The 23897-nt window shown below is 38.4% G+C and overlaps 1 protein-coding gene across 2 annotated transcripts in view; it reads right to left on the bottom strand.

Moving 5' to 3' along the window:
* The window catches only part of CSRNP3 (cysteine and serine rich nuclear protein 3), a 55748-nt gene extending 35947 nt beyond the window's left edge, over nucleotides 1-19801 (bottom strand). Inside the window, exon 1 of one of the 2 annotated variants that reach the window (XM_034426608.3) lies at nucleotides 19442-19801. The gene's annotated coding sequence lies outside the window, so the exon portion shown is untranslated. Of the gene's footprint in view, nucleotides 1-17490; nucleotides 17732-19441 lie in introns of those variants that run through there. The other variant, XM_034426616.3, reaches the window with a different exon arrangement.
* Nucleotides 19802-23897: the final 4096 nt, after the last annotated feature.

Below are 23897 nucleotides of genomic sequence, written 5' to 3'. Positions count from 1 at the left end.
TTCTTGTTCAGTTAGTCCTCGATTTACAACAGTTCATTTCGTGACTATTGAAAGTTACAATGGCACTGAAAAAAGTGACTTATGACCATTTTTCATACTTTTCATACTGGCCGTTGCAGCATCCCCATGGTCACGTGATTTACATTTGGGTATTTGACAACTGGTTCATATTTATGATGGTTGCCATGTCCCGGGGTCATGTTTGTGCGACCTTCTGACAAGGAGTCATTGGGGAAGCCAGATTCACTTAACAATTAATTGTGTTAGTAATTTAACAACTGCAGTGATTCACTTAACAGCTGTGGCAAGAAACATTGTAAAATGGGGAAAAATTCACTTAACAAATGTTTCACTTAACAACATAAGTTCTGGGCTCAATTGTGGTCATAGGTTAAGGAGTACCTATACTGTTTTTTTGCATAAAAGAAAAAAACCATTCTGACACAATGGAAAGTAATTAATTTAATTCTGTTTAATAGTTAATCTAAATATTCCCCTTTTGTCACAAGGGTTGTAAAATATTCCAGAGATTCTCAATATTGGAAAGAACCAGTTTTGGGAGCTGAAACCCAACTGGGTAGTGAACACTCATGTCAGATTTCTCACTAAGTTCCAAGCCCTCTTTCAGACTTCAGAGGAGCAAAAATATCCTCCTCCTCAGACTGATTCAGATCCGTGCAATTGTCTCTCTTGTGTGGTTAAAATACTGCGTATGTGTGTGTATACATATATAAATTTTATATATATATTATACACACACACACACACACACACATATACATACACCCAAAGCTACAATATGGAAATTATTTTTTTAAATGCTTTAACTTAAAATCTTGACAATGCTTTAGCAAATATTCCTAATATTTTCATTCAGAATATTTTAAATTCTCTTAAGACAGGGATGTCAAACTCGATTTCATTGAGGGCCACATTAGGGTTGTGTTTGACCTTGAGGTGGGCGTGGCCAGGGGGCATGACCAGCTCGACATCACTCGTGTCAGGGATGCCTGTGGTGGCCGAAGCCCGAGTGTGTGGCCCTCTTGAACTCCATTTTTGCTGGCAGAGGGTTGCAGGAGGCCGTCATAGCCAAAAATGGAGCTCAGGAGCCCTTTTTTGCTGGCAAAGGCACCACGGGCCGGTCCTTCGCTGTTTCCAGGGCAGCCCCATGGGCCAGATCTAAGCACCCCGTGGGCCGGCTCCAGCTCCTGGGCCTTGAGTTTGACACCCCTGCTCTAAGAGAACTTAAAGGCATTTAGATAAGCATCTGTTTTGACTTTGTTTTTGTTTGTTTTCATTTTTGGAAGAGACTTGTATTATCAGAAGGGGCAGGCAATTTTAATGATTCTTCCCTGCCACTCCTTCTGCACTGTATCTCTGGCCTCCTCTCTCCCCCCACCCCTCTCTCTCTGCAGAAATTTATGGCAGTAAATTTGCTCTCCTGCTTTACATTTCCCAGCCCACATTTCTGTGTGTTTACACATTACTGTGTTCATTATGGGAAGCTGACTTTCTACTTGTGATGAATTAAACTACAGTTCTTGCTGTCTGGAGGTTGTTGGGTGGGTACCTCTATGTTTAGAAGTAAAATGGTTATAAATATTCATGAAATTGTCTTTTTTTTTTCTCAATCCAGTGAGAAACAATCAAATCAATCTGTTCATGCCGGGGGCACCAAATATGTCTCAAAAGGTAACTGCAGGATTTTTTTTTCCCAAGGTCAAATCAAATCAAATCAGTGAGAGAACAGGAATTTGAATTCAATAATTGCTGAGGGAGTAAGGAACAATAAAAAATGCTGAAGAGGGCAGAGGCTAGTGCTTATTATCTTTGTTGTTGTTTAATGCAGATGATCAAATAGGAAAAAACCTTGTAACAGAGAATACTACAGTACAAAGGCAAGCCATTTTCAGGAATAAAAAAACCACATTCATGAATGAATATTTTCAGCAAGGGAATGCCCTTTATTCAACCCTTAATGATTCCGATAGAACCCCATTTTATAAAAGCCACTTCTGCTTTGATTTATTTTCATTGCTATGAATCCCTTTTTATGCCTTCCAGCATGCAGCTTTGGGAATCCCTTGCTCCATTCCCTTACCTTGCTTGTCCTAATTATATAGCCTTACCGATGATGCTCCTGTATGTATGCTCAATATTATACTGCACACAGGCAAAGTCTGAGGTCAAAAGTGAAAAATGAGCCCCATCAATGCAGGCAACATTATGATGTCACAAGAAGGTGGCTCAGGTCATAATTGGGTGAGCATATTTATTCTCAAGCAGGAGTTTTTCCATTCTGACATCCATTTCAATTAAACCGTTCATAAACAATATGAATATGAAAGCAAAGTAATAATACTTTTTTCTGAGAGAAGAATCCTTGACTACTACCTCATCTGAACTTGGAAACTAAGGTGCCTGTTTCTTGGGTTAGGTTTATTCAGTGGCAATTTGACTTCATCTAAAATGGCTTGAATATTGCATAAGCATGCAGTGATGTGCCGGATGACAAATAGATTGCCACACAAAATTTATTTTGTCTCTATATAATTTTTCCTGGGAAAAAAGCCTCTGCTATATGGTGAAGACTGCAATTTTGAACAAATAATACTGTCCAATAAAACTAAGATCTTTCTTAATTTATTCACATAGAAAGAGTTGAAATCAGCCAGCCCCCAAGAGCCAAGAAAGACATGAGGAGTTACTTTTGAGTAATTTCTTTTATTGTTCCTTACCTGTGGACAGAATCTTGCCAAACTAAAGCAACTATTTGCACTATGGATATGCTCTGGAAATTGTTAGAGAGGATCCTCTTACCATGTTTCCCCAAAAATAAGACTCTGTCACATATATATCTATATCTATATCTATATCTATATCTATATCTATATCTATACATATACATATACATATACATATACATATACATATACATATACATATACATATACATATACATATACATATACATATACATATATACATACACACCACCAAAAAAGGCACCAGGTCTTATTTTCGGAGGGGGAGAATGTCGTCCACTGACTCACCTCACTTGCATGCATTACCCACAGCCTCTTTTTCGCTATCAGAGGCCTTCAGAAACTTCTTCATCCAGCAAGGCCAGCAAGGCTTTCCTGAAGATCAATCCTGTAGCCGGATTGATCTGGATTGATCTGGAGCTCTATTATTGGCTACAGAAGCTTTCAGGAAAGCCAGCTTCCGGCTGCAGAAGATAATGGGCCGAGGTGTGTGAGGCATGGCTGCAACTATCGGAAGGTAAGTAATAGGGCAGCTCCGACCCCGCCCATCCCCATCCTAGCTTAATTTTTACCTGTGCACCCTGGAGTGGGTGGGATCTTAATTAGGATTTATTTGGGGGATAATGTTTATATTGGGCACATATGTAAAACTCAAGATAGGACTTACTTTCTGAGTAGGTCGTAATTTCGGGGAAACACAGTAATTCTCTTTTTTGCAGCCAAACTACCTAAACCTTCCTGCCTGTTTGCCATCTGGAATGCAGCCCCTCCCTCCTGGGAATAAAGACTACATTCCACCACAATCAATCAGTCCTCAAACCCTATATTCCATACATATTTGAAAGGCATCAAACCACAGGAAAGACAGTAACAAAATGGAGCACATTGTTATCAGGGCAGGAGACTTTCTGCACATCGACCATTCATAATCAAAATGTTCCTGGGCAACGTGCAAAGTAGAAGTAAATTAGGGATGATGCACAGGAAGCGGATAGACAACATGCAGCCTAAGTAACAACTAAATTCTTTCGTTGTTTGAGAATGAAATAAAAATGATAGTGCCTTAAAATGGGCATGCATGGAGATGGTCATGTCTTCAAAAGTAAGAACTGCAAATAGTAGCACCTTCTTTGATGTTCAGAGTTGGATGCAGGAATTGTAGACAGGGAAAAAATGAACTTAAAAGAAAATTCTATGCTATGTCCAAGTGAGTTTTCCCTAGATCCCTCCCACTCTTTATACATAGGAGAGACGAGAAACTGTGAACTAGCTAGCCAGCTAGCTCTCAGGAATAGTCTATAGGCCAGCTGCTTGCTAGCAGTTTGATTTAATGATACCCACAGAGAGCCTGAGCTGTATGTAGAGGATCTTGAAGTTGTAAAAGGACTAGTGAGTTCCCAGCAGAACATCCTTAGAAGCCGGCCATCTGTGCCATCATCTTGTCAGGCAGTCTACTGTATGGATATCTTCCACTTTATATTCAGTGAGTTCATCCACAAGCCCAGAAAAAAGGATTAAATTGGCCATGTTAGATTAATGAGTATAAGCAAGCGCAGTCTTTCCTTCTAAAACAGCCAAAACAACAACAATCAACTATAGAGAACAGGTGAAATATCTTGAAAATTAAAGGATCCCAGCCCTAACATCTCCATAACAAAGAAACAAACTGGATGATGAACCCATTCAGAGTTCCAAATTTTGGGACTGAACATTATGCTCTTCTTTTCATTGCTTCAGGTTCAAAATACTGGTGCAGTGTTGGTGAACCTTTTTGGCACTGAGTGCCAAAATGAGAGCGTTGCGCATGTGCGGGGGAGCACTGGAAACCAGAAGAACAGTTCCTAGGTGCATATGTGTGCGCCAGGAAGTTCAGCTTCTGGTTTGCAGTGTGTTCATGCACACCAGTCACCTGATCTTCTAATTTCTGGCGCACATGCGCGCAAGAACACCAGCTGGCTGGCATGCATGGCCGGAAGCTGCTCTTCTGGTTTCTGGCGTTCCCGCACACATGGGAACCCGGAAGAGCAACAGGCGACAACTGGCGTGCCTGGAGAGATGGCTCTGCGTGCCACTTCTGGCATGCGTGCCATAGGTTCATCATCACAGTATTAGTGGGTCAAGCCAAAGGCCTTCCACTGACCATATGTACAAATAGGATAGGTTGCCTTTTATAGCTTTTAAAGGTAACCTCAAGCATTTTGAATTGAATCTGGAAATGAACTGGTAGCAAATACATTCTTAGCATTGCTTTGCATTCAAAGTTAATCCAGATGTTCTGTAAAATAATTTTACCCAGAATGCAACACATAGATCACAATGTCCTTAAGTTGCATGACTAGATAAGCTTCCTCAGAAAAAAATAAGGAAATTAGAATTCACTTCCGTAGAGGAAAACATAACCAGGTGGATTGCTGGCAACATAAAAAACTCTTTGGGCCATGGTGGCACAATGGTTAGAATGCAGTATTGCAGGCTAATTCTGCTGCCTGCCAGCAGTTCAATTCTCACCGGCTCAAAGTTGACTTAGCTTTCCATCCTTCTGAGGTCGGTAAAATAAGGATTCTGTAAACTACTTAGAGAGAGCTATAAAGCAGTATGGGGCAGTATATAAGTCTAAGTGCTATTGCTATTGTTATATCTGCAAATTCTTGTCTTTCTCTTATCAAGTATAATTGCATCATATGATCTAATCAAATACACAGAAGAAGGCAAAATTCCATGCTGTTGCCAAACTGTGCCATCATAGAAATATTATTTTTAACATATATGTCAATAAATGTGAATGTAATTGATATACAATAATCCAAGTTATTATTGTCTGGAGTATGGTTGGAATGGCCATGTTTCCACATGAAAAAAAACCAACTGTACTTGATAAGGGATGTCAGGCTTCTAATTTAAAGAAAGCAATGCAATATGGCAAAATTGCAGCTCTTTTAATACATTGTGTATAAATCATGGCCAATTCATTACTAACATGAAAACACAATTTATGTAGATAACAACATTTTCCTGCATATCCATTAGGTGGCACTGAACTTTGTTGTGACTGAGTTAAATAAGTGTTCTCTTCTCTTTTTCTCTCCCTCCCACTCTCTCACTCTCTCTCTCTCTCTCCTCTCCTCCTCCCCCTTCTCCCTCCCTCCCCCCCCTCATTCATGACTGAATTTTAAGTCTTCTATATTTGAATTCTAACAATACTGGGTTTTGTCAGGTATGGAAGATCAAGTCACACATGAAAATCCAATTAAACTGATTTATTGCTACTCAGCCTATGCACAGGAATATTCTCAACTAACAGTTAGCACTTGTTAGACGTTAGATATGGGTCAATGGAATTCAAGGAGGGATGGACTTAGTTTGCTTGTGGCTACGTACATATTCTAGGCGGATCCTTCTTTTAATTCCATCCCCAGGTTCTGCTACTCCTTCCCCTATAGTTGCCTCATAAATATACAATAACTATAATTATAACAATAACTATAGGTAATATATTCTCTTTATTTCTGATGATGAACATTCTGTAATAACGAATTTGGAATAATCTAATCCTTTCTAGTCAAATATTGAGAGGAAATCTTCACGTAGTAAATTATAAACAGAAGGATGAGAGACGAGAGGACATTTTAAAGTCATTAGCTCCTTATATCTGGATTTCAGAGTATTAAAAGAATTCTTCATTATCCTATTACAGCATATTCAGTATTACTATTAGCATTATTAGCTGTTAAAATTCTACGGGGAAAAAAGTGAAAGGTTATTTTGTTAGTTCAGCTTTTGTTCTGGTATTTTGCGGAAGGTATAAAATATATTGTAAGCTGAGGATGCTCTAGATGAGCACTGTCATTTAAAAATCCATTTCACATTTAAAAGATAAGAGCTCAAAAATCTATTCATCCATGTAATTGTCAATACCATCCAGGAACATCAAAAACCGATAGATCCGAATCAAAACATGGCATGGAAGTTTTAAAATATAGGATTCTGTGTCTAGGGCTAAAATTATTTGTAAGAGGAAAAGCAATGTTTTTGACTGTATTTTTCTTCTGACATTACAGATCTATTTATTTGTAAAATTTATTTGCCGCCCCTCTTACTACAGGGTAATTCTGGGTGGCTTACAATCTTAAAAAGATAAAAACTATACAAAACCTAAAAGACATAAATAAAATATTGTAAAGATCCAAATATTGAGCCCCAATTAAAAACAATGGTGAGGGAAGGAAGAGGATGGGGGGGGATAATGGGATCTGTTAAAAAATCAACACATATATACTATGTGGATTATTATATATTGATAATATCTAAAACCATTATTTTTATTATCAGCAATGATTACTTTGAAAAACTGTAACAATTGTAAAGTTTGTTTAAATTAAAATCTCTGCTGACTTCATCTTTTCTAGCACCTGTTTCCTTTCACAGCATTTGCTGTTCCAAATTCTGTACTTGGCAATCCACTGGGTGTCCATAGTGGCCAGGATTTCATCCAAATGATGAAATACCCATTGTGACATCATGACACAAGCTCCATCCCATATGTGCATGCAATAAAGCACAAAACAGCACAGAATCGCATTGCAATGTGATTGCACATTTTATCACTGGCCTTCCTCACCCTCCCATCACTATCATCTATAGATCATTATGGCAAGGCAATGCTTCCCTGTAGAGGCGTAGCACTCAAAGATTCCTTGTCATAAATTAAGATTGCCTTCCAAATCAATACCCACAAACCTCAATCCACGGTCAAGCATTAAACACTACTTTGACCTAGTATTCTTTCTGACTTCCTGTAAATATAAAAATATATTCTCCTGATATAATGGAGTGATGCTGAGGGATACAATGGGACAGGTAGTATATAAGGAGAGAGTGAGAGAGAGAAGAAACATTTCACTGATTTATAAAGGTAAAGGATAAAGTTTTTCCCTGTCTAGTTATTTCCAACTCTAGGGGGCAGTATTCATCTTAGTTTTTTAGCCAAGGGAACCAGTCTTGTCCAAAGACATTTTCCGTGGTGCATTATACACGAAGACGCATGGAACGGTGTTACCTTCCTACCAAATAGTACCTATTTATCTATTCACATTTGCATGCTTTCGAACTGATAGGTGGGCAGGAGCTGGGGCAAGTAAAGGGAGCTCAACCCATCACGCAGCGCTCAGGTCTTGAACCCAGGCAAGCTGATAAGCTCAGTGTCTTTAACCACTGAGCCATAGCACATCCCTGTGATTCATAGCACAGCATAGCACACACACACACACACACACACAAAGACAAAGAAGAGTTCACAAGTCAAGACTGCACCTGAATGAATTAAATTTCCAGACACTGTGGGCTTTTCTAAGCTCAGACTTTTTAAAGAATTACTTTCGCCTTTGTTTTTCCAAGGCCCTGCCAATCAATCAGTATCGCTATTAATATATCACCTACATTAACATTTATTAGTTTAAAGAAGCATGCCGATATGAGCTTCCCCAGGGATGGTAAAATTATTTATGTAAAATTATTCAACAAAGAATGGCAGTGAGGGATGATGACAGGGTCAGAAATCCTCTGCTCAGACTACTGCAAGGAGACACAGGCTGCTCTTTAGGTTACACTCAGGAGGGAGGAGTGCTTAAATACAGGCTTTTTTTCTATTTTGCACATGTACTATTATGCAACTTCAGTTTGGTTCGCGTTAAGCACTTATAATGGAGCTGAACCACTGGAGCTGAACACCATTCCAAAATTTTCAGCTTCCTTATTTGCAAGGCTGCCTCTCTAAACACTTCACTACTTGAAAGGTAGAGCAAAATGCAGTCTCGCCTCAGAACGTGATGAGACTGCCAACTGATTCTACTTAACATTTGGTAGCCGTTTCCATCATTCCTGGAAGCCCCCTGTTCATTTAAATGATACAAGAACGACTCATGTCGTTCAACTTTCAACGGAAGGGATGCTAGAATGAACAATGGAGAGCTGGGCTTCTGGGCTTCGTTCTTTGCTGTCTGAGATGGCGACCTTAATTCAACCAACTACAGGACTGGTTCTACCCTGTTGTATACCCTGGTGCAGGGGTCTCTAACCTTGGCAACTTTACGACTTGTGGACTTCAACTCCCAGAATTCCTCAGCCAGCATGTGCTGGCTGAAGAATTCTGGGAGTTGAAGTCCACAAGTCGTAAATTTGCCAAGGTTAGAGACCCCTGCCCTGGTGGACCAGCAACCATCTGGTATGTTTTCTAAGTACCAGAACGATACTCATTTACAAAACAGACATTACAAGCACCTTCTATTCAACTATATATTTTAAGAAATTGTTTTATTTCCTACACTTATATATAGTTCATTTACAGTTCAATTATATCAATAATTTTAGCTTACTTCCAATCATATATGTTAAATATGTTGAAACAAAATCTCTCTAATAACTTAATTAAGTCTTATATTTAACAGCTTCTCAAATAAAGAGGTATTTAATAGACATTATACCTGGGCAACTTATAGCCATCATTGGAAGTTATTTGACCAATGGGGAAAATTAAAACAGAGCCAGAAATAAAGCAAAACCCTAAAATGTTTGTAAAGAGGAACAAACTGAATTAGGTGAGCTAAAGGACTGAGAAGTCCTCAGGACACGTTTCCACAAAGTTGAACTGAATAGTTTTCAGGATGTGTTATTTCAAAGTTGAGGATGGGAGGACAATATGGGTAGGAACAAGAGAAAAAACCAAAAGAGAAGATTGGAGGAAGGAAGACAAGGGTAAAGTATAAATTAATATTGTCTCTGGTAAAAGTCTATTAGTACTGGAGAATTTGACCTTCACTGTCTGTTTTCCTTCCAGTTTATCTGAAGTTTCCCATTATGCTCAACTCTGTCTTTCTCTAAATCTTTACCCAGTAGAAAAAATAATTACAACGAGGAAAACATTTTATATAATAATTATATGTTGCAACTTCCTGGTAGAGCACAAACATTTTATGGACAATTCCTCCAGCTCCCACCAACCTCAATGGACCCTTTATTACAACAGGATAAATTTGTAATAGTGCTGGAAGACAACTTGGCCTTGAGACTGAATTAATTGCATACACTCCAAAACCTTAAGGCAGCACCAAAGATGACAGCAGGAGTCATCTTCAATGCTCCTTCATAATTGGAAATGCCTTTAAGGCTAAAGATACGTCAGATTCTCCAGAGGAGTACCTGAAACAGGATGTGTTTTTTCAATGACCAATTGACATAGCAATTCTATGGGATGTATTTATACCTGGATCCTATGAAGAACTATCATGGAATACAATTGGTTTATTTAATCTCCTCCTCATGACTGACAACTAATTCTTCAATCTGATTACATTAGAGCTCCATCTTCTCTGAATCTGAGCCCCCATGTTCATTTGAAAATTTGATCTCTTTTGATTCCCAGTGGTGCAGATCCTTACCCAGAGCCATGGATTATGATACTGATAGCTCTGAAAATTTAGGGGCTTTTCCTAATATTAATTACTTGGCAAAGCAGGTGCCTCAGATGGCAGAAACTAAAGAGCACAGATAACAAATAGCCATTCCCCTCCTCCTAAACTGGGTTTTTACTGGATAACAAAGCAGAGACTGCTTCATAATATAACCTGAACCACCTAAATTAACTTGCCAATTCAGACAATTTTTGCACGTAGGCAGTAAATTGTATAGTGTCTAATTTTTTTTCTTCTGTTGAATCATGTCTGATTTTCAGAAAGTACCCAGACAAATCCATGTAGTTTTCTTGGCAGAGTTTTTCAGGAGTAGTTTACCATTGCCTCTTTCCCAGGGCTGAGAAAAAGGGATTGGCCTAAAGTCACCCAGCTGGCTTTGTGCCCTAGATGGAACTAGAACTCACTGCCTCCCAGTTTCCAGCCTGATGCCTTAACCACTACACTAAACTGGTTCCCACGTCTGACTATATTGAGGTAGAAAAGAAATTATGTTTTTTGTTCTATTTTACTTATTTGTAGAGTTCCATTTTTTTTAAAAAAATGGAGCAAATTAACAAAACAAAAACAAAATGGTTAATAATATAAAAATATATCCTATGGAACATACATAAGAAGCCAAAAATTAAAAAAATGATTAAAAAACTAATATTAAAAAATTATCAATGTAATTAATAGACTGCAGCTATATTCAGTTAGGGTCAGCAAAATGTCAGCATATTACAATCAGGTTAAATTGCAAAGATAGTATATGGTGGCTAACAAAAAAGGAAATTATTATTTTGTTGATAAATAATGGTTCTATAGCTTACCCTGTTTCCCCCAAAATAAGACAATCCCTGATAATAAGACCAATCAGGTTTTTGAGCACATGGCAATAAGGCCAAATGCTTATTTCAGGGTTCAAAAAAAAATATAAAACAGGATCTTATTGTCAGGGAAACACGGAAGAACCAATCAGGGTTCCCAGATATCTTTAAAAAACTAAGCCACCTATATGGGAAATGCTAGACTAAACAACCTTCATAAAAAGTATGTATTTCCTCACCCTGCTTTAGTATCATCCTTATAATGTAATTTGCCTCTGCTCTATAATTGAGTTTGAGCAAAGACAAAGACTGACAGCCGACAAACAGCAAACAAATCTCTTTTTCCAGAGACCTGTCTTGATCTCCAAACAGATTACACCTGTCTCATGAACTACATGCAGCCATCTGCTCCTTCCTTGGGAAGAGAAGCCTTCAAAAGATCTGGCTCCTCTAAGTATCTATTGAGAGCAGAGTGTTGTTATTGTCAGCAAATAGATGTGTCCCTGAATCAGAATGAATCTTTTCATTTTGCCCGGATAGCCTATGAGGCGCCATTCATTTTGCAACTAGATGAACATAAAAAGGAAAGGCAGAATTAATATTGCAATCTGTTTTGCATTAGCCATTCTTCCCCATTTCGCCAAATACCTTTCAACTTTTCGCTTACAAATTCTACAAGAAATCTGTGGATAAATATGCTGCATATCTAAGAGTCATTTTTCTACCGCAGCCTATCCTCCACTCCCACAACCCCTATGCTTTTGAGTCTGCTTCTTAAGATGATACACTGATAGCAACATCATCTAACTCTTGTAGTGTAATGCTCCTCTTCTGACAGTAGGATCACTGAAGTATGCTTTTATTATGAGAATTTAACAAGCTAATATACTGTATATTTTAGGCTGAAATCTACAATCTTTCTTTTACAATTTTTTTTTGCTAATTAAATAAGTACTACTGGTAGCTATGCAGAGGCTTGCCTCTTGTGATTTTAGTTCTGTGAAAAAGGTTTTCTGAAGATAGTACAATTAGTTCTAATTGTAAAATAATAAAGAACTTATTCTGTTCTGTTATTCTGTAGCTTTTCCCCCCTTTAAAATTGTTTTCGTATCATCTAGGCCAGAAGATTCAAAACTGGCGCAGTCATAATTTCATGAATCCATGACCTTGTGAATATTTCACACATCTCTTCCTCATTTTATATGGATGTTTACTGAAAACATACAGCAACTATTTCTGGATACTAAAGTTGATTCTAACAATAGGTCACAGAAAACTTGTTTCAACTGCTAGGATAATGGCTGTTAAAGACTCTCAGTCAAGATCTACTATGATGTTAGAGATTAAATTATTGGATTAGGCCTGGGAATACTCAAATTCAAGTCCATTTTGAGCCTCAAAAAGTTACTGGGTGACTCAGGCCAACTACCACACAACATTAAGATAAAATGAAAAGGGACTTCATGATAATCACTCTGAGCATCTGGACAAAAGAGAGAATATAATTCTACTCAACAACATTCAGGAAATTGAGGTAACACCCATTCTATCCAGATCAAATATGAAATAAAGTTCATAATTTTGCTGGCTTACAAATTACTGCAAAAATCACATCTACTCTTTCTAGGCTGCAAGACTCCATATACCCACTAGCTGGCAGCAAACATGGGCAACCTTTGATATTTGTATTATCGACCGGTACTCCAGATTTCTAATTACAGATATAGGGTAAGTTTAACAAAATATAAAATGTAAATGAGAAATTACAGTTCAACAGCAAAATCCATATACTGAATTATTTAATATATAGGTATTTTTACTTCTGTTTTAAATGCAGCTGATTTAACCAATTATTAGCTCCTGCATTCCAAACATGTAAATGTTTGTGGATTTCTTGGAAAATTACAGAATACATAGTTTTAGAACCAGCTTCTGTACACAATGCCAACAGCTGTTCTGGATATCAGGTGTAACAGCTTTTAAAGGACCCAATGCAGGTTAATGGAGTTTGCACTATATGTGTGATCACTTTACAAGCCCAAATATCCTAGCAGGATATTTCAGAGACAAGGAAAATTCCAGATTGGAAAGAAGAAGAGAAACCAGGCTGTCGGCTTAGAGAAAGCTTCTAGTATGAATGGCCCAATCTACTTCACTGCCTCTTTCTTGATTCCAAAAGCATCTTGCAAATCAAACCTACATTTCACAGCTGATTCTCCTGCGTACAAAAATAGCAGCACTGATGCCTCTCAGAGTTTCACTACAGAGATTAGAGCCAGTTAAACACAAGAAGGTGAAGTACAGAGAAAATGTTTCCGAAGAAAAGACTGGATGAAATATGGGCTTCTACCAGATCCCTAGACTCACATAAACTAAAGTTTCCCTAGTTGAAAATGTTAAGAACCACAATCATCATCAGAATGAGTATGGCTATCTTTCTTTTATCCCTCTAGGCATGAGTGCTGTCTGAATTGCTCAGATAAAACCAGACTGTATCTTTTATAGTAGCGTACTCAGAATTCAAACTGAGAAGCAATTTACCACACTAGATAAAAAATATTTATTTGTAAGAAATCATACGGAATTGAAAAGGTAACAAGAAAAATAAATTCCTTCATCTAATTAACAAATATCTCTTTTTTTTTTTTTTGCCCCGTGGTTGTGCAAAGATGGAACTATCTGCTTTATTGATCCATTTGCTCAAACACCTTGTTCAGATCATTCCAGTGGCTGTGGTTCAAGATCAGCACCAATTTGGAATTAATCCAAATTGGCATTTTAAAAAAAAACCAAAAGAGGAAAGATATATTGGAAGCATCTTCCAATCTTCCTTCCTTATTTTCAAAAATTCAACCTGTGGAATTGACTAAAGTGTTCAGGTGGTCCTCAATTTAAGACCAGAATTGAGCCCAAAATTTCTGTTGCTAAGTGAGACATTTGTTAAGTGAGGTTTGCCCCATTTTACAACTTTTCTTGCCACAGTTGTTAAGTGAATCACTGTAGTTAATAAGTGAGTGGCCTGGTTGTTAAGTGAATCTGGCTTCCCCATTGACTTTGCTTGTCAGAAGGTTGCAAAAGGTGACCACAGGGTCCTAGGACCCAGCAAAGGTCATAACTACGAACCAGTCGCCTAGCATCTGAGTTTTGATCACATGATCATGAGGATGCTGCAAAGGTCATAACTGTGAAAATGGTCGTAAGTCACATGTTTCAGTGCCATTGTAACTTTGAACGGTCACTAACCGAACTGTTGTAAGTCGAGGACTACCTGTATCTATATTCCCTCCCTCTTGATATAATCAGATCGTCTTACAAAAACAGGATTCAAGGCAGAAATCATGAAAAAGCCAATCAGAAAAACGTATTCTAAGATTACTGTTCCTAATTGCAATGAAGCTTTATTGGGATTAAACATTAGTTAATCCTTTTGTTAAGAGAGGCAGGAACTGGGAATACTACTGAAATATGGTGGATCATTTGCAATTCAAAGTCATGGAGTCCCTTGCTGACCTCCTTAATGATTGGCGGATCAATGCAATTCGCTTGCCAGGAAAAGGACATCAGTTTTTGGCTGCTAATGGGTGCATGGAAATAGTATCTGCAGAGGAGTCCCTGTGAAATAGAAGGAGGCTACCTTGCTTCCCTCTTGCTCTCAATGTCTACAAACTGTTGGTTGCCCATTCCTAATGGCTCTATGAAACCAGTCATCTGTATGATCCACATCAGGTCTAGAAGGAAAAGGATGGGCTCACTGATCACAGGCCCACATTATGATCAAGATCCCTGGATTCCCACCGCCGTAAACCGTGGTGATACTCAACAATACAGAGCAGAATTGCTAGGGAAGGATAGTGTGCAATATGTTTGAGTCCGAATGTGTATATAGTGTATTCACAAGGGTACCTATATATATGTAACACATGTGTCATCTTTGGCATGTAACCAAGCAACTAAAGAGCCCTTGATGTCAGAAAACATATCCAGCCCCTGCTAAAATCTTTCTGAGACTCTAATTATTAGCTAAACATTAGCTAGACTAGATGAAAGTGTAGGAAGTCTGCCAGTTTTTGTCACTTGGATGGCAGGCAGAAAAAAAAAAGATCCATTAAGTGAATGGAAAATTAGCTTTGTTGACTTTCGAAATGATTTTTTTCTCTGGTTTAAAATGGAGGCACTAATGTACAGCTAACCAATTTAAGTGGGGTTCATCATATACCTTTTAGAGGCTTTGATTATATTTGTGTATGGGTGAATGGGTGTTCCTGAACCTCCTATAATGAAAAACAGGGTAGAAATCTGTACCCTATGGCTACTAAACTTTAAAAATGGATTTGTATGTTCCTAAATTATCAGTCTTTGTCATACTAATTTCCTTTCCCCTAGACTGGATGTCTTTATTTATGGTCTCAAATCATAAATATCTGTACAAGGTTTAAAATAAAGAGAATCTAATGAAGAGACAATGAATAATAATGAAAGGACATTCTCCTACAATATTCTAACAATCTTATCCACCATTCCCATGCTTTTCAATTTTCCTTTTACATTCTCCAACAGCATGGTTATCAGAATGGGTAATGGAATGTTATTCATTCTCTATACAGTACTTTGCAAAATTATTATATAATTCTCACATTTGATTCAAAACATAAATTTTCTAGAAACATAGTCCTTGTTAGCCTCTTTCCCCAGAGACGTTCCAATGGAAATAATGTGAATAACTCCCTAAGTAACTGACTTGGAATATTTCAGGCAAATACCATTCAGATTATAAAGAAAATCTTCAGGCATTTGCCTGAAATATTTTTTTGAAGTTATAACTGCATAATACCACTACTTTTTACTGTATGGAAAGGCTCAGGGTGCAAATGTAATCACCCAGTAAAACTAGATAATCTGTAAATGAATGTTGTTTATTTACATCTCTATTTTTTATTTGAAAACAATTTGTCACAAGGAATATAATTAATGTATAATCTAATCTACAGCACATCATGGTAACTCTACAGAAGTGACAGGATAACTGCACGGTATTCCAAAAACCCCAAATCTGTTCAAAACATTTGGTAGATGACTACTGACAGCTGACCAATTTTTAGTACAAATATTTGGCTCCCATTATAAAGGGTTGCATAAACGTACTGTTACATTAATTATATTCTGGATTTCTAGTTCCAATTTCTGATCTCTGATTTTGAGGAATGAATATAGGAGTTACTCTGTGAATCTCAGCAAAGGAGCTTTTGTGGAAAGAAAAAACTTTCAATAGACAAATAACTTATGCACTTCTAAATTATTCTTGTGATCCCATCATAGCATCTTTAAATATCTTCAGGTTCAATGGAAGACTTTAATGTTGAAATACTCTCAGTGGGATTTAATTTTTACTAGAAGGTATTGACGATTTTGAATTTCTACATTTTTATCTTTGGTTTTTACATCTTTGTTATTAAATACATTGAATATGAAAGGGTACATCAATGCCAAAAGAACAACCTAAATGCGTAATTTCAATAATATGCCAATTAAAACTTTTATATTTTAAAAAAAACCTTACTTAATCAGAGCAACATACAATACCACACAGAAGAGAGAACAAATTTTTACTCCTAGTTTGCCTATTTTAATACTTGTAGCTGTGATGTCACAAACATTATTGAAAACGCTTTTGAGATCATTAGAAAGTGTCAATACCCAACAGAAATGTAACAATGCACTCAATTATTACTTAAGATTGTAACCATGTTAAAAAGCTAGAACAAAGCTTACAAAGTAACCCGATTCGTACTGGATGCTGCTAGGTTTTCATTTTAAAAAGGATAATGTGGATGATAACAAGGTTACACCATTATCCTGCAGGAATAGAAACTAATCTGAACGGGTTTGTATTGTTCACGTGTACCTCCCTTTACCTCTTACAATAGAGGCTGACAGGTGATCGCTCCGGTAAAAACCTGCCCATGATGGAGTTTACATACTAATATTCAAACACATTTCAGTGGAGTTTACATCTCAAGCCCAATGCTGCACAGGAAGGCTTGCAAGCTGCAGGCGACAATCTGGACCAAAGTCAGCTCCGACGCACTCCCATATTTATATGTCTGTTGATCTTTTTTTAAAATAAAATAAAATAAAATAATCCACCGCTTCCTCCATAAACCACCCATCCCGCCTCTCCAAACGCAGCGCCAAACCCTTTCATCATGACACGTTTAAAAACCTTCCTGTGACATTTTGCAAAAGGAAAAGAAAGCCACCCACTAAGAGAAGACCAAAGACGAGACTCAGCCTCCTCCTTGCAAAGAACTAACAGCGCGGCTGCAATTTGCAAAAAAAAAGAGAGGAACCGTGCATCGAGTGGAATAAGGATCCACGCTACACACACACACACAAATATGCATAGACCACCCTGCATTTTCTGCAATGAAGCAAAGTCAGTCCCTGGCACCGTACCTCCGATGAGAGTCCTGCTCCGGGCTTGCTGCACGGCTCTTCCCACAATAGGAAACAAAACCGCGTCGTACTCACTGCAGCAGCCTGGGTGTATTCTCCCCCCACCCCTTCTCTTCAACACCCCCCACCCCTCAACTCTTACAGCCTCCCACTAGCTGGGTGACCTTTGAACTGGTTTCTCCTCTCCTCGCCGTCCTTCTGCAGGCAAAGCGGCTCTGGCCGTCTTTATTTGCATAAGGCTGGCGAAGGCCTGTCAGCCGCGAGAAGGAGGGAGGGGGGGGAGGGAAAAGAAGAGCCGAGGCGCGCTGCGATTTCCCTCGGAATCCGCGGATCTCCCGCGAGGCGAAGGAACCGCAGGCCCCGCAGGGGCGGGAAAGGCCCGCGGGCTCCCCACAGTCCAGGAACCTACCCCAACTCGGGTTTCTCGGGTGGGTGGTTGCCAAGGTGACCATCCAACTAGTCAAACCTTCTATTCACACATCCAGGGAGGGCCAGAGATGAGGGTGTGTGTGTGGTGGTGGGGTGTCTACCCTCCTCGACCCTCGGTCTGGGCTGGTGTAAATGCAAAGCAGCTAAGCCGGAGTCTTTTTTCAAAGGAGCTTCGTTTCGTTCTCAAAACTCGCCTTTGCGTTTTTGTAGGATTCCCCTGTAGGATCAGCCAGTGGGGTTGAGGGAAGGAGTGAAAGAGGTTCTCTAAACGAAAAGGAAAACGCGTGTCGCTTTTATTTTCACGTTCAGGGAATACAAGACCCTAATAAACACAGCAAACCCTCTGTGAACCTGCGTCGTATGCAACAGGATGCCCGGGAGAGGAAGAAGAAGCACCAAATGTGTTTCTGATTAATTGTGTCAAATGTTGCATCTGGAATTGGGTGCTTTATTTTTTTTGTGGGGGTGGGGGGGTGGGAGGGTAGTAAGGTTGTTGATTCCCTGCTTTCTCCCATTTTGCTTCTGGGAAAAAATATCAGCCCTGTTCAAAGATTCTGCTCACCTACCATAGCAGATATTAAAAATTAACCATTTTACGTCCATCAAAATTGGAAAAGATATTTGGAAGAGACCAGGTGCCTGACTCTTTAATCTGTTTTAGTCTTTAAACTTTTGTTTTGAGAAGGCTAATCTTTCATATACATACATACATACATACATACATACATACATACATACATACATACATACATACATATATATATATATATATATATATATATATATATATATATATATATATATATATAAAATATTGTATTATATTTCACTGAAAGAAATAAGGTGTCTCTATAGGAAAACACTTATGTGTGTGTGTGTCTCTCTGTGTGTGTGTGTCTCTGTGTGTGTGATTAAGCAGAAGAAAAATTTGAAGGAGAAAACAGATGCACGGGTTCTTTTGAAAGGCCTCTGGGATGTGTATCTCGGTGTATCTATCTTTCCATCATCCCTTGTGAAATATTTCACAAAAGATGGGTGCTTTAGAAAAATTCTGGGCCACCTAATTAACATTCCAGGGTATTCCGTTTCTCATGTAAAACAGAAACAAAAAAAGAACATCCACTCATTGAAACCACATGGCACCTAACTCAAAATAATGAGGCTGACAAGACACCAGCATATTTGATTTTTTTGTGTGTGTGTTAAAATAATTGGGTATTTCAGATTGGCTAGGATCACTGTTAAAAGATTTATTATAATTAATAACTGTGGATCTGTAATTGTCCGGGCTGCAGGAGTGTTTTATGTTTTTTAATATTCCCTCCATTAAGTCATTGCTACACTTACCACAATTTATTTGGCTAGCCGTTCAACTCCAAAAAGCCACACCTTGCTGAATTCAGAAAATGCTAACAGCTCACAATGCTACAAACCCAAATCCCGAGTTACAGTCCAAACATTCACATCCCCAATAATTGGAAAAAGATTTTTAAAAGAGAGAGAGAGAGAGAGAGAGACTGACCTGTTCAAATGGTTGCGTTTCCAATCCATGCACTTTTTGGCTAATAATTATGCACCCCAATGAGCTGTCATGTTGCAAGGGCGTGACGTGTTACCTGCTCTCCTGGTTCCAGCGGAATCTTCTTAAATTTCCCAGTCTGGCGTTTTATTGCTGGTACCATATGCTTTATTGTTCAGCGACAAGAGCTACCGCTTTGCACAAAGCCTCATTAGCTAGTGCTCGCCTCCCAGCTTCAGCCTCTCTGACGCTGCTGGTCTGATCACATGGGAGTTTTGCCTGATAAATCGGGGCATACAACTGAATCCCCTGCCTTCCCCCCCTCCTCTAATCAGCTAAGGTCTTCTAGGAGGAAAGAACAACAAATGATACAGCTGCTGGAAGACATTTAAAGCCTCACAAATGAGGGAAATTCTTTCCCAACCACTGTCCCTGCCCATTTCAAACCCCCTTCACAACATCCCTTGCAAAGCACAGATTCATTAGAGATTTGAGAATGTGATTAATGCTTGCTTTGTCAAGGCTAATGACCATATCACACAGTATACTATCTTAATGCTGGAGGAAATCTCCAATTGTTTTTGCTATTCAGGAAGAGAAAATCAGGTGCCTCACCAATGAACTTCTTACGGTACACATTTAAGTTGCTGATATTGGAAAAAGATTCAGGATGCAGCCTTTTCTCAGAAGTAACCAGAGGGACTTAATGCTGCGTAAACATAATTAGAAAAAAACATTAAGGGAAGCCTTATTTCCTAACTCAAAATAGTCACAGTTTCCCCACTTTTTTTGTTATGGTAATTCTTTGGATGAACTAAATCCCAGTACTCAACTCTACAAAAAATATTCCAAGTAAAATTTGATTTGCTTATTTAGCAGTCATACATCAATAAGTATTTTCCTATTGTATATATGAATGATAGAAATGAGGGTTCTATAAGATTTTTAAAATTCAGAAGTAAAGGAGTATCTTCTTTTACCTTATTATATATTTGTTACTTGTTTGGAAGACCATAATTGATAAACACTCCTCAGAAGGAGATGTGGCAGAGCAAGTTTGGAAATAGGACATCATCTTGAGGAAAATAAAAAAAATCATGTAATCACAGAAAATCCCAAAACCCCAATTCTTTACAGTACTAAGGGGAATTATAAATATCAACATGCTGTCAACACATGTATTTTCCTATCTGCCAAATTGGATTGGTTTGTCTTCAGTTATTTAGAATAACTGAAAATAATTGCATTTGAAAAGCAGATAAAAGACCTATGCTTATGTCATTTACTTATTAACGTTCTGAAAAAACTTTTCTTGTACTTTTCAATGGTTTACCTATTAGCATAAATAATTGACAGCTTATTGCTTATTATGTATATAAGCAAGCTTTTGTAAGTGTGCTTGATAGAAAGGATGCTACTGACCTCAATTCATTCAAAATTGGACTTTAATAAAGGTGGCTATTAGAAATGCAGTTTTGAAATCCATCATGGCACAACTCCATCTTAGTTAACTGAATTATGTGAGCAGGCTGCCATGAGGTAAATAAACTTATACTAAGGATTGTATTCATGTTTAGATTATAAAGGAAAATATTAAAAAGACTATCATTAAAAAAGATTCTCCCTTTTAGTAATTATATGTCACAAAACGTCTTACTAAATCTGATCTGAAAAAATATCTGAGTTCCCTAATTCTCTAAGTAACAGAAGTAAATCAATCTGTTGACAAATTTGCTCTAGATTCCAATTCTAATTAGCATTTATTTTATACTTCTTTTATTTTAGTTACTACCAGTAATTGATTTAATTTCTACCCTACTGATGAATATATACCATGACTCTGAGCAGCTGGTTCATAGTGAGTTTCTATAAGGGCAGAGATTAATGAAGCTATCTATATTAATGAGGAAAACTAAGATAAGTTTTACTTGTTTATGAAGATCTTCTTTAGCTGCCATTAATATTTTTAAACATGGATGATGTCATTGGATATTACATACAGACGTAGCTGCAAAACAAATGTGTAGCCAATGTAGAAAGATGCTAAAAATGAGAATAGGAAGTGAACATGTCATGTCAGCATCCTGGGTAAAAAGAATTGAGTATTGGATGGGTGGGTGGATGGATAGGTAGGTCCCTCAAGTAACTTAATAAAACTTATGTTCTAATATAGGTCTTCTATTTATAAAAGTTTAAGTTTTAAATCAAGAAAACTTAAATGATCTAGCAATGAAATATGGTCCAAGAAAATGTATACAATGCTATGGTACAATTTACATAAGATCATCTAGGTGGCTCAGTGGCTAAAACACTGAGCTTGTCCATCAGAAAGGTTGGCAATTCGGTGGTTCAAATCCCTAGTACAGGTCTGCGTGAGCAGGGGGTTGGACTAGATGACCTCCAAGGTCCCATCCAACTCTATTACCATTACTATCATTCTCTTGTCAGACAAGCCCTTCCCTAGTTCACATGAAGATAAACAGAAAGATAGGGGAAGTACATTCAGATGTGCAAGATTCTGTTTATTTACTTGTTTGGTTCCCACCCCCCTCCAACCCTTACTACTTTATACGTAACTCCAGGGAGTGACCTTACATAATACTCGTTCCTGCTCCTGTTTTCCTCACAACAACCATGTGAGGTGGGTTGGGCTGAGAGGGACTTGCCCAAAGTCACCCAGCTGGCTTTTATGTCTAAAGCAGGACTGGAACTCCCAATCTCCTGGTTTCTAAGCCAACAGTTTAACCGCTACACTAAAGTAACTTTCTGATACAAATAGTATTGATCTACATGACATTGGTTTCCTAGGATGCTCTACTTGGATAGGCTGGCACAAACTCATTCAAGATAAACTAAGATATGTATCTTGAGTCAGAAATTGGCTAAAAAGTAAGAGAATATGGATATTAGATTTTATAATGATGGAAAGTAAGTGGAATTCCTCTAAGAGTCTACTTTGGGAGTAGTGTAGGCAAATTACTCAGTGATCCCCAGTCAAGGATAAGCAAAAAAAAAAAGTACATTAAAATAACAACCCGCACGTACAAACTACTAGAATATGAAGAGGAATATGAAGATATTCTAAAGCAATGTTTCTCAACCTTGGCAAGTTAAAGATGTATGGACTTCGACTCCCAGAATTCCCCAGCCAGCTGTGCCAAAGTTAAGAAACACTGTTCTAAAGGATAACTCCAAGTAGGCAAACAGGAAGCAAAAAGGTGAATGAAAGTCAGACAAGGGGCTCTAGCATTTCCTTCTTCTAGCAGTGGCATCCCTTGAGTGCAGTTCTCCTCAGAAGCTTCCTGCCAATGGAAAAGGGGCACGGCAGGGAGCATTTCTGTCCATTGACCCATCTCCAGAAACCCCCTAGGACCAGCTCTCCTAGATCTGAGGGTTCTTAGAGCCGGAAACAAAACAACTGAGGAGGGACTTAATAGATGTTTTCAGAATGATGGACTAGGTGGATAAAGCAGAGAGAATTTTTTATTTCTCTCTCATAAAGCTCAAGGTCAACAAGGCTGCTTCTAGACAGAAACACTTCATGTTACCAGTCAAAAGTTCTTGTGCAGCTGTTCTGTATTTCCCTTTTTGACATAATGTTTGGGGAAATGGAGGAGGAGGAGGAAGAGAAGGAAGATGGAGGAAGGGGTAAAAAATCCCCAAGAGTTACAAATAGAAGACAACAATACATTCTTCCCCATATCCAACTTAATTACAATCTACCAGCCCTTCATTTGCTGTCCCTGCTGGCACTCACTTTCCCTCCCTCCCTCCCTCCCTCCCTCTGTCTCTCTCTCTCTGTCTTTGGTGGCAGCAGGGCCTCAGAGACAAAGTCCATACAAAGAATGGTAAGGGCAGTCGAGAAGGCGCTTAGAGCTCAAAGCATTGTTAGAGACTCCACACACCCACTTCACAGTCTGTTTCTGTTGCTCCCCTCTGGGAGGAGGTCTCAAAGTATTTCTACCAGGACTACCAGATTCTGTAACACCTTTGTTCCTTAAGCTATCCGTCTTGTAAACTCTAAGGATTCTTCCCCCCCCACTATATATCTGTATACATTCGAACTAGACTGTGATGTTTCTCTGTGTCATATATGTATGTGCATGTGGTTATATGCATAATGGTTATCCTTTGAAAGCTGAATGCAACAAAATTTCATTTTAATGTACGCTGATTTGTGTACATTTAAAGTGACAATAAAGTTTTATTCTATTTTATTCTATATATATCTCTCCATATATATAGTATATATGTGTGATGGTGAACCTATGGCATGCGTGCCAGAGGTGGCACACAGAGCCCTCTTTGTGGGCATGCTTGCCATTGCCAGTTGATCTTCTGGGTTCCGTCACATGCATGTGTCCCGGGCAACTGCTATTTTCCAGGTTCCAGTGTGCACAAGCTGTCCGGCATGCATGTGCACGACGGAACCCTGAAGAGCAGCTGGCCGCCACGGCAT

The sequence above is a fragment of the Pantherophis guttatus genome, chromosome 1 (genome assembly GCF_059756535.1).
Source record: "Pantherophis guttatus breed Tessera chromosome 1, ASM5975653v1, whole genome shotgun sequence".
Classification (NCBI taxonomy): Eukaryota; Metazoa; Chordata; class Lepidosauria; order Squamata; family Colubridae; genus Pantherophis; species Pantherophis guttatus.
This window is presented reverse-complemented; position numbering and strand designations above follow the sequence as displayed.